At 44.9% G+C, this 15,946-nt stretch overlaps 1 long non-coding RNA gene across 1 annotated transcript in view; it reads left to right on the top strand.

Moving 5' to 3' along the window:
* Positions 1–6,963: 6,963 nt before the first annotated feature.
* Positions 6,964–15,946, top strand: part of LOC307204041 — an 88,159-nt gene continuing 79,176 nt past the window's right edge. The window contains exon 1 of the long non-coding RNA XR_013833484.1: positions 6,964–7,077. This is a non-coding gene — a long non-coding RNA (uncharacterized lncRNA). The remainder of the gene's footprint in view (positions 7,078–15,946) is intronic.

Here is a 15,946-nt window from a genome sequence, read left to right on the forward strand (position 1 = left end):
CTAGGCTCTGTGGTTTAACCCACAGCGCCACCTGCATCCCAGGATTTTGGTAGGAGATGCAAAAATCCTGTATCTCTGGTTAGCTCATGACACAGTACAGCAGCCTCCCCTGTGCCTCTGGCAGAGTGCAGCCTCCCAGGGTGCTGAGCTGAATGCACTGGCCTAAGAGTCAAAAAGCAGAGTCCACTGTATACAATTGCTTAAAGGGACAGAGGCGCCAGGCTCAAGTAACTCCATGTTGGCAGCTAACTGGCAGCGCTCTCTCACCCCACGTCCTGTGACATTTTCCATGCAAAGCATCTGTTGTGCCTCTGAGCCACCCCCCTGCATGTTGTCTGCTTGGGGCAGAGGCTAAATCAGGGGCGCCCGCTGGGTGTTGCTGGACTGCAATTCCCATCATCCCTGTGTTGTAAATGAAAATCTACCCCTTTTCCCTTATCCAAGAGCCCATATAGAGTCCTTACATAGGTTCCCTAATGGTAGGAGAAAATAACAGAGGCCAACCAGAGAATTTTGAGAAGCAAAGCAGCTAGTAAGCCTGATCTTTATTGAACTCTTGCAACAGGGTCCTCACTCACCACATGCAGGAGGAAGGAGGAACCCAGAACAATGGTGTGCAAGCCCTTATATAGACTTTTGAAATTGCCACCCTGTAGACCAAGACCACCCCCAGAAACATCATACATACATCACAGAAGGGGTGTAGCTCAAGACCCCCCCCCCCGATACATCATACCTACATCACAGAAAGGGCGGTCTACAGGAGAAATCTGAGTGCTTTGTTTACTTCCTGTCTGCCAGGTTACCTGTTTAATGGTCACTTGATTGGATTGCCTGGGGAGCCTGGCCAGTCTTTTGTAATGATAAATATTTAGTTCCTGAGCCAGGTCAGGCTCACACCCTATTCATATCTTAAATGTGCCCTTAAGACAGGATTTGTGAGGAAAGAGACAATGGGGAGGTTTCCCACTTTGACCTTGCAGAGAAATAATTGAGGTCAGTTTGTTCAGGACTTTTTTCTGTGGGGTTTTCAGACATGTGGTTTATATATTTATGTACGTGTTTGCTTGGTTCATTTATGAACATTTATTACATATCTTGAGGCATCTAATCATAAGCCTGCATTTTTATCAAGCTTATATTTTTTGATCAAGGTTGTATCTTAAAAATGAGTTCAAATTCACAAATGTTTCATGCCAGGCAGGAACTAGGCTGGCTAAGATTTTGGCAGATGTTCATCCTCTTGGCCAGAGAGGCCCTCTGGTTTATTGCGGTCATAAAAGGCTGAGAGCGAGGTCACTGACCTTGCATGTTGCAGAGTACAATTAAGCTACAATTAAGTTGGTAAATAGTAAGAATTATTGTGCCTCCCGTTAGAGACTTGAGCCACATTTTCCTAAGGGCAAGAGCTAATGGAAATAGGGAAAGAAAGTGTTTTTAAGTTTTTCCTTACTTTGAAAACGTCTTTGCTTATAAAAAAATTATATATGTTATGTATTAAATATATTGGCTTAAATGTAATTATGCAAAGGATTTAAGAAATGTTGGATTCTTATTTCATATAGTTGTAAGAGTTGTAACTATCCTGAAATTAAGTCAGCCATCAGCCCAGCCCCCCTGTCGGGCAGGAAAGCACCACCAGAGCACTCTAGACAGATGGTTGTCAGGTTTTTGTTTAAAGGAACCTCCAATGAAGGAGATCTTTCATTGATGATGCGTACAAAAGATCTTTGATACCTGTTTAAAATAGAATTAGCCACCATCTGTTTTAGCCATCTGCTCTATTTTAGAATTAAGGGGGCAAAGGTGATTTGGTAATTAAGGTGCCTTGTAGAGGTTAATGGCTACTTGTTTGCCAATTATAAATATAGCTTTTATTTCCCATAAAAGGCAATAGGAAATGGTTGTATCTTTTGTGATTGGTTCTAGCAAACAGCCAATAGGAATTTCAACCAGGCTGATTGGACAGAGGCAGCCAAAGGAGGAGCAAGGGGGCTGGGTTAAGGAAATATAAGTGCTGGCCATAATGGCAGGAGGCCAGGCCAGAGCTTGGTAACCATATACCACTGTGCCTCTCATTTATTTGTCTGACAAATAAATTATTATTTTATTTTCTCTATTGCTGCGTTGAATATTTCATTCCAGCTAAGCGTTAACCACAAGCAGGGTGCTACAATCTAAGACCTTAAAATTCTTATCACACCTGAGCATTCGGCATCCTGGATAAAAACACGAATCTGGAGGGCACCTAGTCAGGGCAGGTAGCTGCAACGTTAAAAAAGCACTTTCTATTTTGTGAAGGGGATTGGTTGCATGTAGTTACATTGCGAAATAGTTCCCCAATGCGTAGTCACAAGACAGGGAATGTCTGGGACTCCAGATGTTGGATTCTTTCCTAACTCCAGCTTGGATAGCTCAACTGGTTAGTGCCTGGTACTGACAACACAGCTGGTATGATCCCCCTTTGGGACAGCTGCATATTCCTCATTGCAGGGGGTTGGACTAGATGATCCTTAGGGTCCCTTCCACCTCCACGATTTCTACCATCCCTGGTCATTTGCCATGCTGGCTGGGGCAGCAGGGATTTGGGAGTCCAACAACACCCATCATTTTGCAGGAATTTTTCCCATATCCTGACAGGGACATACTGCATGCTAGATGGGACTAGCAGTGTGCCAGGAGGAAATCAAACAGGAAAAAGTGTTTGTGAGCCTGGAAACGCAGGGACAGGAATGATTCCCTGTCTGCCTGATGTAGCTCTTAAATTTTGGGGGAAGGGCCATAGCTCAGTGGTAAAAGATGACGTGTAGGTGGGTTCCCATGAGGCAAGACACAGTGATAACAGCAAGAACCTTTATTGAACTACATAACTGGGAAACAGGGGCAAAGCAACTGCTTATAAACATTCCTGAAAGCCTGGGCCACTCCCACTCCTAATGTGATTGGCTGTCTAAACTTCCAAGCTACGAATCACGACTCGGAATTCAAGGGCCAATGGCAGAGGCCCAAATCCTGAAATGTCAGAACACAGGAGCTCAGAATCCTTAGTCCAGACTCAAGCTCAGGCAAACACAGACCACTGAATACATAGCAAAAGACATCCATTGCATGCAGAAGTTCGCAAGTTCATCCCTGGCTAAAAGGATCAGGTAGCAGCACAGGTGATAAGAAAGATCTCTCTCTCAGCCCGAGGCCATGATCCCTAGACAGTTGCTGTCCAAATAGACTGTGGTTGGTGTGGGTGGAGTGGCCAGAGTGTTAGACTATGAGGTTCAAATCCCCACTGGGCCATGACACTCACTGAGTCACCTTGGACCAGTCACTGCCTCTCATCCCAACCTACACCACAGGGTTGTCGTGAGGACAAAATGGGGAACTTGGTGCGAGGCACCGTTTTCAGAGGTAGGAGAAACCAGGAAAAGCATGTGTCATCATTGGCACGGTGACATCCCAAGCCTTCCCACAACCACTAATGACTGGTTTATGCCACCACAGCGGTAAGGCAGGTAGCGGCATGTCCTCAGAAATGATTTTTAGTCTGGGATAGCTGTGGGCAGATGAGGTGAGGGAGGAGGAACATTCTTCAATGTCTGACATTTTGTTATTTTTTATATTTTGCTGAAAGCCACCCAGATGGGCGGGATATAAACAGACAGACAGACAGACAGACAACAACACACAGCCATAGACCACTGCTCCATCTGATTTAGCATTGTCTACACTGACTGAGAGCAGCTCTTTGGGGTTTCAGACAGGGGTCTCTCCCAACCCTACCTGAAGATGCCAGCAGTTGAACCTTCTACATGCAAAGGAGGTTCTCATCCATGATCCTTTACAATTGTGACATACGGTAATAAATGCAAATTGTAATGCAGTAGCTGATAACTCCAGATATTCACTTGCTTGCCCTAATGAACAATGGTGGAGAGGGCTGACTATTTTAAGCTCCATGTGTACATTCTGCTAGGCAGAATGTGGCCATATACGTGTCATGCATGAGGACCCATAAGTTCTAGGGAGCCCACCCCACCCAGAAACCTTCAATCATCATACACAGTAATTTCATTGTACGTGGCAATTGTATGATAATGTTGCTTTGTTTTTCTTCTTTCCTCTGACAATATTCTAATATAATTGTGTAATGTCAATTCATATGACTGTTTATTAACTTTATATCCCTCCCTTCCTCCCAAAGGAGGCACAGAGTAGCAATCAAGAAGCGATAGAGCCTTAAAACTATCTCAAAAACGGTCACAATTGCTGCTTGAAGGATTTTTTGAAAGAGGAAGGTTTTCAGTAGGCACCGAAAGGGAAATAGAGACAGCGCCTGTCTAACATTAACATGAGAGGAAGCTAAAGGCTTGGTGCCGCAACATGAAAGGTTCAGTTCCTACAGTGTGTGGAATGGGCCTCCTGCAGAGTACATGTGAGATGATATTTCAGGTATCCTGCTTACAGGCTATATAGTGCTTAATACATAAAAAACGAGTGGCGCTGTGGTCTAAACCACAGAGCCTAGGACTTGCCAATCAGAAGGTCAGCGGTTCGAATCCCCGCAATGGGGTGAGCTCCCGTTGCTCGGTCCCTGCTCCCGCCAACATAGCAGTTTGAAAGCATGTCAAAGTGCAAGTAGATAAATAGGTACTGCTCTAGCGGGAAGTTAAACGGCATTTCCGTGCGCTGCTCTGGTTCGCCAGAAGCGGCTTAGTCATGCTGGCCACATGACCCGGAAGCTGTACACTGGCTCCCTCGGCCAATAAAGCGAGATGAGCACCGCAACCCCAGAGTCGTCTGCGACTGGACCTAATGGCCAGGGGTCCCTTTACCTTTACACGAAAAATTGCACCCTAACTTGGCAGCTAATTGGCAGTGAATTTATTTGTAACTTATGTAACTCGGCCAGTAAAGTGAAATGAGTGCCGCAACCCCAGAGTCGTCCGTGACTGGACCTAACGGTCAGGGGTACCTTTACCTTTACGTTTTATGTACCGGTAACTATTAGGGGGCATTCCTGGCTCTGACTGGAAATTTTTAGAAACCAAAACTAATCTGTGATTTTTAAACGGAGAATGTAATTTGTCAGTTTGCATCTGTCACGCCAAAAATTAGGTAAAGCCATGCCGAAGTCGCGTTTCAGTCCGCTACATTAATTCAAAATGGCAGCCAGTAGCCCAAGGTCAACAGTAAACACCCCCATCTTGGGAGCCCTCAAGCCAACTTTGGCAAGAGGTGTCCGAAAGCACAGAGAACAAACAAGCAAACAGACAAGCCATCTCCCATAATATATATAGCAGATATTAGCCATAAAAGATGCACCTAGACTTTATATACATTCTGAAGATATGTACCACCTCTTGAATGTATTCTTTCATCTCCAGTCAGGAGGTATGCAATTGGCTACTGGTGCGTAATCAAAACTAAATTGGGATTCCCCTCCCTGCCACACACACTGGGGGAAAAAAGCATGGCTGGCACTGTTACTAAGTCAGAGAAGACGGAACTGGCTGGCGAAGAGGTCGATCTGTTGTGAGATCATGCTTTTGTGCCTCCCGTTTCCCCTCCTGCAGACGGGATGAACTGCTGTTGCCATGGTGACAACAGGGCACTGTGCGGGCTGCCTCTCCTTGTCCTAGGTCCTTGCTGCGCTCATTAGCAAAACCGCCTTAAAGGCTCCCTGAATCCCTGGCTGGTCACAGCGACCCAGCCAGATCATCATGCACTGGGCACCGCTGACAAAGGTCAGGCACACAGTGACCATCTGAGACAAAGGTATGGTTCTTTCCTCCATCCTTGACCCGATGACAAAAGTCACTTGCTGCATGCACGCTGAACCCCCTTGCAGCACAAAAACACGGTTTTTCTCAGCCCGGAATTGTTTGCGCCGCTTTCAGCCTAGATTGATTCTAGGTCCTGCCGTCCACAAGGGCATGCAAGGTTACTTGATAAGGCATTAACCCGCCCCATTTTAGGCTGCCCGCACCTTCCCTCCCTGTAAATGACCCAGGTGACGGGAGGAGAAAGCAGAGCTTGTGATCTCGGTATACAACCGCCCACAATGTCACAGGGCAGGGATGGCTCCACACTTCTTGCCAGGATCTGGAAATGTGGAATCATCTGCAGTGAGCTTTTATTTTCGGAATGAAAGCCGTTTCTCAAGAAGTGCTTTTCAGGGCCAAAAAGCAGGCAATTGATTTAGACTGTGCATGGACTATGTAGGGGGAAAAAACAAGTACCCAAGTGCCAGTAATTGTAGAATACAATGTGTATAAGCAGCCACATTCTTCTCCTTAGTACTATCTCCCACTCGTTTTCGTACAAGCACGACACACCCCAAAAGCCCCACAGCTGACCACAGGCTAATAAACGTCCATGGGCACATGACAGAGTTGTCTGTTTTGAAATACTTTTATGGCCCAGTAATTGTGAACTGATTAGTTAAGGTGACTGACTTGAGTGGTTTTTGTTTCGTTACAATTTGCATGCTGTCTGATATTTATATATGGTTGTATTTTATTGCGAAACATGTATTGCATTTGTTCCCTTCCCAGACCTACAAATTCCCCAAGTTCCATGTGAAGAAGAATTGATTGTTAAATCACCCTGAGAATTTAATTCAGGGTGGGAAATAGGGAACCTCATCGCAACTCTCAGCACCCTTAACAAACTACAGTTCCCAGCATTCTTTGGGGGAAGTCATTACTGTTAAAGTGGTATAATCATGATTTAGATGTACAGTGGTGCCTCGCAAGACGAAAAGAATCCGTTCCGCGATTCTCTTCGTCTAGCGGTTTTTTCGTCTTGCGAAGCAAGCCCATTGACGGCTTAGCGGATTAGCGCTATTAGCGTCTTAGTGGCTTTTAGCGGCTTTTAGCGGCTTATCGGATCAGCTGATAAGCGGCTTAGCGGCTTAGAAAAAGGGGGGGAAAGGGAAAAAAAGTCGGAAAAACTCGCAAGACATTTTGTCTTGCGAAGCAAGCCCATAGGGAAAATCGTTTTGCGAAGCGCCTCCAAAACGGAAAACCCTTTCGTCTAGCGGATTTTCCGTCTTGCGAGGCGTTCGTCTTGCGGGGCACCACTGTATCCTTTAAGTTTAAACCTTCCCTCACAGACCCTTCTCCAGTTCCATTAGAGGTAGCACCAATGATGATCAGAGATCAGGGTCTTCTCTGTGGTGACACCCCAGGGCTGACTCTAGTATATTTTCCATTGCCCTTTACATTTTCCTAGAACTTAGATATTCCCCCCCCCCCCCGGTTAAGTTGCTGTTGCATTTTATTATATCATCTACTTTAATCTGTTGTTATTATTAGGCGGGGGGAAGTATGGAATAATAATAAATAATAATAATTTTTTAATTATACCCCGCCCTTCCTGGTTCAGAAAACTGGGCTCAGGGCGGCTAGCAACAAATTTAAAACACTTAATTGATGCAACAAAACCAGCATAAAATACAGGATAAAACGTGAATAACAATAAATTCAGAATTAAAAAATCAATTTAGGGGGGAAATCCATCCAATAAACATTAGATGATCACCAGGGTTAGCTGGCTAAATTAGTTCTATTTGGGCCAGTGAGGAGACCAGGAGAGAATTAGCTGTGGAATCCCAGAGTGGGTAAACTTCATAAAAAGGGGAGAGGGAGGGAAGGAAGCGGAATAAAAGATCAGGCTAAGTTCAAATTGAAAGCCAGGCGGAATAGCTCTGTCTTACAGGCCCTGCAGAAGGAGGTTAAATCCTGCAGGGCCCTGGTCTCATGGGACAAAGCATTCCACCAGGTCGGAGCCATCACTGAGAAGGCCCTGGCCCTGGTGGAGGATAGTCTGACTTCCTTAGGGCCTGGGCCCTCTAAACTATTATTATTCATGGACCTTAAGGTCCTCTGCGAAACAGACCAGGAGAGGCAGTCCTGTAAATACAAGGGCCCTAAGCCACAAAGGCACTCTCCTAATTTATACTGCAGATCTAAGTACAACTGTCTAAATAGAATTAAACTCCTATGTACCAGCAAGAGCCTTGGCGCTACCTTAAAAACCTCCTGGGGTGTAATTAAGACAGATGCGACTGCGACTGTCTGCTTGCAATCTGCTGCAGAAAGAAGGCCTTTTGGAGTCTTGCCCGCACAGGGAAGCAGTATTTCAGCTCCTCCACCACTACTCTGCAGTTATAAGCATCAGTACACACAGTCTCCAGCACTTTTGAATCTCATGTGCGGTGTCACAGAGCAAACTGTCAAGGAAAAAACTAACCCCCCCCCCCTTGAATCACAGTTGCAAGAGTTTCCCTCCCTGCCTGCGTCACCCAAAGGATAACAGCTTGCGTTATCCATTAACTAAACTTGCTCTGCAGGCAGCAGTGATGGGCCAAGACTTAGGCAGGAGGTGACAAACATAAGGGAAAGCAAAAACAAAACAAGCAAAAGCAAGTCTTTTTGTTCTGTTACAGAACAGGAGTAGGGAACCTGGGATCCTCCAGAGGTTTCCCACCAGTGGTTTAGCCAAAGTCTTGAAGTTCTTACATAGCTAGTTGCTTTTGCCCATTGAGAATTGCATGGTGGGAAATGGAGGACAAATGACAGCTTCTTGCAGCGTATTCCCACGTGCCACAGATGAAGGTGGCGCCGGGGGGAAATGGATGTACAGTGGTGCCCCGCAAGACGAACGCCTCGCAAGACGGAAAACCCGCTAGACGAAAGGGTTTTCCGTTTTGGAGGCGCTTTGCAAAACAAATTTCCTATGGGCTTGCTTCGCAAGACGAAAATGTCTTGCGAGTTCCTGCGGTTTTTTTCCCCTTTCCCCCCCTTTTTCTAAGCCTCTAAGCCGCTTATCTGCTTATCCGCTAAGCCGATAAGCCGCTAAAAGCCGCTAAAAGCGCTAATCCACTAAGCCGTCAATGGGCTTGCTTCGCAAGACGAAAAACCGCTAGACGAAGAGACTCGCGGAACGGATTAATTTCGTCTTGCGAGGCACCACTGTAGCTGCTTTAAATGCTATGAGATAGACACAGGTAGATGTTATAGTTGTAATATGCACCCAGTAACATCTGACGTGGCCATCAGCACCTCAACGCTATGGTTCAAAACAGCATTCTCCCATATAGGTCATAACATTATGACGGAAGATTGGGAAAGGTTATGGAAAATTCATTTAAAAATTACAGATTGTTCTTCGTTGAAAGAAAATTATATGAAGATGATGTATAGATGGTATAAGACACCAGTGCAGTTAGGAATAATGTATAAAGCCAGCTCAAATATGTGCTGGAAATGTAAGGAAATGGAGGGGACATTTTACCATGTGTGGTGGGATTGTAATGAAATTAAAAAGTTTTGGGAAATGATATACAATGAATTGATGAAAATGTTCCACCTAACATTTGTTAAGAAACCTGAAGCATTTCTGTTTGGGATTATAGGAAAAGACCTGCCAAGGAAGCTGAAAAATATCTTCATGTACGTGACAATGGCAGCGAGAGTCTTAATAGCACAAGGATGGAAGAATGAGGAAGCCCCGACTAAAGAACTATGGCAAGAGAAACTGATGGACTATGCAGAATTGGCAAAATTGACACATAAACTATGGGACAAGGATAACTGTGACTTTAAAGATGAATGGGAACCTTTTACAAAGTACTTAAAGAAGCAACAAAGTGAACTGGACTCCTTGGCAGGCTTTGAATAAACACTTACAAACTTTTTATTGACAATAACCAGTCAGATAAATTAAGGATTTATACATGCAGAGAACAGCATTTGTAGAGAAACCAGAGAATGGAGCTGAGGGAAGTCGGGGGGGAGGGGGGGTTGTTTTAGGGGGGGATGGGGGGGAATTAAGGATGATATGTTTTAAGATAATATGTTTTGTTCAAGTTCCTAATAATTTTTTTTTTAAAAAAACAAACAACAGCATTCTCCCACTCCACTGAAATCATGGCAGCCATCAGCCCCAAACATTTGGAGAACTTCCTGACAGTAAGAGCTGTTTGACAGTGGAATTTGCTGCCAAGGAGTGTGGTGGAGTCTCCTTCTTTGGAGGTCTTTAAGCAGAGGCTTGACAACCATATGTCAGGAGTGCTCTGATGGTGTTTCCTGCTTGGCAGGGGGTTGGACTCGATGGCCCTTGTGGTCTCTTCCAACTCTAGGATTCTATGATTCTATGATTTTGCCACCTGAGGTAAACCACAAAATGGTTCTGCTCACTCCGTGCCCAGGGAAGAATGGTTGAGGGAAGAGTGACCTCAGGAACAAGGCAGGGGGAACAAAGATTTACACCATGAACAAGGCTGGGGAGAGACCAGCAGCGCCGCCTCTAGGCTACGAGGCCACTGTAGAGGTGGCGATGGGGGGCAGATCTGGCCTCCAAGGAGCACACCAAGGTGGTGGCAGCAGGCAATGCATTCCTTGGAGACTGGATCTCATTCCTTGAGAGGCTGCACTCGCCTCACCTTGCCCGATGGGTGCGATGGGCCAGGTAGCCATCTTGAGCTGTAGACCACAGAGCACAATGACCTGAAGGTACATGAGGGCCTATGGTTACCAGATTTTTTTCAATGAATCCAGGGACACTTTTTTTTTTTTTTTTTTTGAAGCTGAGTAGCAACAGGGAGTCAGTAGTGGGGATGGTGAGGCAAAAGACCCTGGGCCCAAGCACACGTGCATATTGTATAAAGGTGCAAAGTCCTTCTTTCGCACCCTGTGAAACATAAATGCGCAGAGTTTTTTAAAATCTGGGCAACAGCCACCCACCCACAACTCCCGAGCCTCCCCCAATCAGTCAAAACAAAGGGGCAAGGGGGCAGGAGATCTGTACCGCCGGACATCCCTGGTTCCCCTTTGGCAGTGGCGGCGGCAGCGGCAGTCAGCAGCCCGGAGCCAGCCTGGTAGCTCCAATACTCTGGCCACTTCATGAGAAGAGAAGACTCCCTGGAAAAGACCCTGATGTTGGGAAAGATGGAGGGCACAAGGAGAAGGGGATGACAGAGGACAAGATGGTTGGACAGTGTTCTTGAAGCTACGAACATGAGTTTGACCAAACTGCGGGAGGCAGTGGAAGACAGGAGTGCCTGGCGTGCTCTGGTCCATGGGGTCACGAAGAGTCGGACACGACTAAATGACTAAACAACTTTCAAAGCCATTTCAAAGTTTGTGGCCACCACAGCCTCTTGTGGGAGCAACATTCATTGGTTTAACTATGTGCTGCGTGAAGGAGGACTTTCTTTGGCAAGTCCCAGGTCTTCCAACATTCAGCTTCGTTGACTGTCCATGAGAGAGGAAAAACCTCTCTCTGCTTTCTCCATGCCTTGTGTAATTTTATAAGCTTCTTTCATGTGGCAGAAGTTTCCCCTAAACTAAAAGTCTGAAATACTGCAACCTTTCTCAGTAGTGGAGTTGCTCCTCACAGAGTTACAATTTCCAGCAAACTACACTGCCCAGAATTCTTTGAGGGAAATAATGTGCTGTAAAATGTAAACAGCTGCGAGTTAGATGGACAAAAAGCTGCTTTGTAGTATGCCAGGTCAGAACTTACTCTTCTTAGAGAACCCTTTATTTCCCCCTTTTTCCATTAGGCTGCCAGATCTTGTGCTTTTTAATCAGGTCTCATGATTCTATACTCACCCTGTAATAACCACAAAAATAAAATTTTAAATACCAACCCCCACACAATCCCCATTATCTCCCTCCTTTTCTGGAGTTGACAGAAGAGGGCTGGCAATCTAACAAGCCTTCATAAGCAGCAAGGAGAAGGAAGCTTGATTCTGTGAAGACTATTTAGGGAATAATAAGATTTTGGGATAGAAGACTTTTGCTAACTCTTGCTTGATCCTGCATGGAAATACCTCCCTATCCATGATGTAAAATTACTTCTCTCTCATTATGTTTGAGGTTTCTGCAAATGTACCTTCATCTCTTCCTGCCCCATGATTTAAAGCGGGGTGGGGAACATCTGGCCCCCCAGGAGTTTGAATTTGGCCCATGAGGGTGACACTTAACCCGTCCCAAAGCAATGTCTTATGTGACATCAGGTGTGTGGCAGATGTCTCTGCCAATGCACAATCGGGATCCTTAATATGCAATCTTGGTTGTGCATTGTTGTTTAGTCATGTCCGACTCTTCATGATCCCATGGACCAGAGCACACCAGGCACTCCTGTCTTCCACTGCCTCCCACAGTTTGGTCAAACTCATGCTGGTAGCTTCGAGAACACTGTCCAACCATCTCGTCCTTTGTCGTCCCCTTCTCCTTGTGCCCTCCATCTTTCCCAACATCAGGGTCTTTTCCAGGGAGTCTTCTCTTCTCATGAGGTGGCAACCTCATGAGGTTGGAGCCTCAGCTTCACGATCTGTCCTTCCAGTGATCACTCAGGGCTGATATCCTTCAGAATGGATATGTTTGATCTTCTTGCAGTCCATGGGACTCTCAAGAGGCTCCTCCAGCACCATAATTCAAAAGCATCAATTCTTCGGCAATCAGCCTTCTTTATGGTCCATCTCCCTTGGAGTTCAAAATGAAGCAGGGCAAAGGCTAATAGAGTTCTGTCAAGAGAACAAGCTGGTCATCACAAACACTCTTTTCCAACAACACAAGAGGTGACTCTACACATGGACATCACCAGATGGGCAGCATCTACCACCCATCAGTGTTAAACTCTCCAAAGCGGAGACCTCTACTGATAATGTTTAAAAAGCCAAGTGTAATGAACCCTATTATAATGATAATCATATTATTTTAAGCATGGTACCATAAGTCATACTTCGGTATGCAGAATAATTGTGACATGCATTTCAACAACAGCAGTGGTTCTCAAATTACAGGGGCACAACACCCCAGAGCAGGACAGGAGGATGCAGTGTCTCAGGGGTGCATAAGTTTCTTTTTTTAAAAAAGTTTTTATTTAAACTTTTCAAGTTTATACATTTCATTAATTTTACAATCATTTTAACATTTCAAAACTTGACTTCCTTCCCCTTCTCTCTGCGGTTCCTTGAATCTATTTTTTATTATCTTCTGCATATCCAAATTCATTTAATTTGCTCATTCAATTATCTACTTTAAATATATACTCTTACGAAACTGCAGGTTATTACAATAATCCTGCCGATGTTTCTATCTGTTTGCGATTTATCTGCAAATAGTCAATAAACCATTTCCATTCTTTTATTAAAAAGTTTGTTATCTTGATTTCTTATTCTTCCGGTAAGTTTCGCCATTTCTGCATATTCCATAAGTTTTTGTATCCATTCTTCCTTTGCTGGGACTTCTGCTTCTTTCACTTTTGGGCAAGTAGAATTCTTGCTGCTGTAGTAGCATAGCATATATAAATAAATTTCAATACAATTTAGGTAGTCTGTCCTGTCCTGTCCTGAGAGCCAGTGTGGTGTAGTGGTTAAGAGTGGTAGACTTGTAATCTGGTGAACCGGATTCGCGTCTCTGCTCCTCCACATGCAGCTGCTGGGTGACCTTGGGCCAGTCACACTTCTGTGAAGTCTCTCAGCCCCACTCACCTCACAGAGTGTTTGTTGTGGGGGAGGAAGGGAAAGGAGAATGTTAGCTGCTTTGAGACTCCTGAAGGGGAGTGAAAGGCGGGATATCAAATCCAAACTACTCTTCTTCTTCTTCTTCTTCTTCTTCTTCTTCTTCTTCTTCTTCTTCTTCTCCTTCCGAAAAGAAAAGCATCTTTTTTTAAAAACAAAAGTTATTTTGAACATGACTGGCAGAATCCGGGACCAAGGAGAAGAGTCGGTGGAAGAAAATTGGAAAAAATTTAAAGCTTATCTTCAAAAATACTGTAAAATTAAGGATTGTTAGAAAGATGTTGGAAAAAGAAAATTATGTGGTTTTGGCAGAAATGACATAAAGGATTAAGTAAAAATGAATTGATGAAAGAGAGAACGTAAAATTACAGTATATTAAGACAAATTATTAAGATAAAAACAAGGTTGGAAGGATTTGCTGAAATAACAATTTGAATTAGAATACAAAAATGGGAGGTGTGAGGAGGTCAAGGAAATAAGTAAAGGAAAGAAAGCTATGTAAAGGTTCGATTTGTTCTTTTTTATTTTTAATTGATTGTATTTTTTCTGTCTTTTTATTTTTCTTTTTTCTCTTTTTTCTTTTTGTAACCTTTAAAATTTTGAATAAATATTATTATTAAAAAAAAAGGTTATTTTGAACATCCTCTTCAATTAATTGCATATCATTTCCCAGTGCATAAATTTCTAAGGCCATCCTCTCAGCAGCCTGGAAAGGTGTGGCGAGCTCTTGCTAGAACAGCTGCATTGATCCGCATGGGAATTCTGGGGCCAACTGCACCCGCCTTACCCCATTAAAGGTAAAAGGTAAAGGTACCCCTGCCCGTGCGGGCCAGTCTTGACAGACTCTGGGGTTGTGCGCCCATCTCACTCAAGAGGCCGGGGGCCAGCGCTGTCCGGAGACACTTCTGGGTCACGTGGCCAGCGTGACATCGCTGCTCTGGCGAGCCAGAGCCGCACACGGAAACGCCGTTTACCTTCCCGCTGGTAAGCGGTCCCTATTTATCTACTTGCACCCGGAGGTGCTTTCGAACTGCTAGGTTGGCAGGCGCTGGGACCGAGCAGCAGGAGCGCACCCCGCCGCAGGGATTCGAACCGCCGACCTTTCGATCGGCAAGTCCTAGGCGCTGAGGCTTTAACCCACAGCGCCACCTGCGCCCCTTTAGTTCTAGGTCATTCATTTGTGGTTTTAGGAGGGGAGAGTCAATGATGCCATGCTCTGTTTTAATGCAAGTGACTTGGTACCCTTTTCTACAGAGCTCACATGTAGCAGCAGGGTGCATGCTATTGCTATTCAGCATTGTCAGTGCTGAATTGGCAGGAGAACCAAAATTTATGGGTAAATTCTGAATAAGAGGGTGGGTTTAAATATCCAAAGACTGAAGAGAAGGCATATGAACCGTAGAGAACCTTTCAAAGTTCTTCCCGGCCTCCGTTTCCTTGCCATCACCTAATCATTACTACAGTTTTCTCATTACTCTGTTTTCTCTGACATCGCCTACTCATTACTATGGTGGTGCCTGGCGGCCAAGCCCATTTATCTACCTTTAACAAGAAAAACCAGATTTTCCGCCTTGGTTAGAAAGAAAACTCCACCTGAGTTTTCTCTTAAACAGATTTGTTGACCAAGAAACAGAGGCAGTGCTGGATCACAAATTAGTATGTATGGGGTTGGTAGGACAGTTTTCACTGGAACAGCTTGGGAACCTCCAAGCTTCTGCACAAATGGTGGGGAGAGAATCCATTAAGGAGTCCAAGGATGGGAAACCTGTGGCTCGCCAGATGTTGCAGGACTACAGTTCCCATAACTCCTGAGCTTTGGCTAGGCAACTAGGCTAGCTGGAGCTGATGGGAACCGGAGTCCAACAACTTGTTGAGGGCTACAGGTTCCTTGCTGCTGCATTGAGCTGTTGTGCATTCTCTTTGTTTAGCATTTTAATGTACCTTTGGTTGCTGTTAACATTCATTTTCACAGAAGAGCTTAGGAGAATTAAAATGCTTGTGGCAACATCTTTTGAAGTACAGTGGTACCTCGGGTTAAGTACTTAATTCGTTCCAGAGGCCCGTCCTTAGCCTGAAACTGTTCTTAACCTGAAGCACCATTTTAGATAATGGGGCCTCCCGCTGCTGCCATGCTGCTGGAGCACGATTTCTATTCTCATCCTGAAGCAAAATTCTTAACCCGAGGTTAGCGGGTTAGCTATTTCTAGGTTAGCTATTTCTAGGTTAGCTATTTCTAGGTTAGCGGAGTCTGTAACCTAAAATGTATGGAACCTGAAGCGTATGTAACCTGAGGTACCACTGTATTCTTTGGTCCCATCTAGGGCTGCGATATGGCCGGAATTTCCTGGACATACACAGGATTCGTCTGTCGAAAACGGCATCTGGGCATATGGCAACCCATCAGAAGTGTCATTTATT

This window comes from Podarcis cretensis (assembly GCF_951804945.1).
Source record: "Podarcis cretensis genome assembly, chromosome: 15".
NCBI lineage: Eukaryota > Metazoa > Chordata > Lepidosauria > Squamata > Lacertidae > Podarcis > Podarcis cretensis.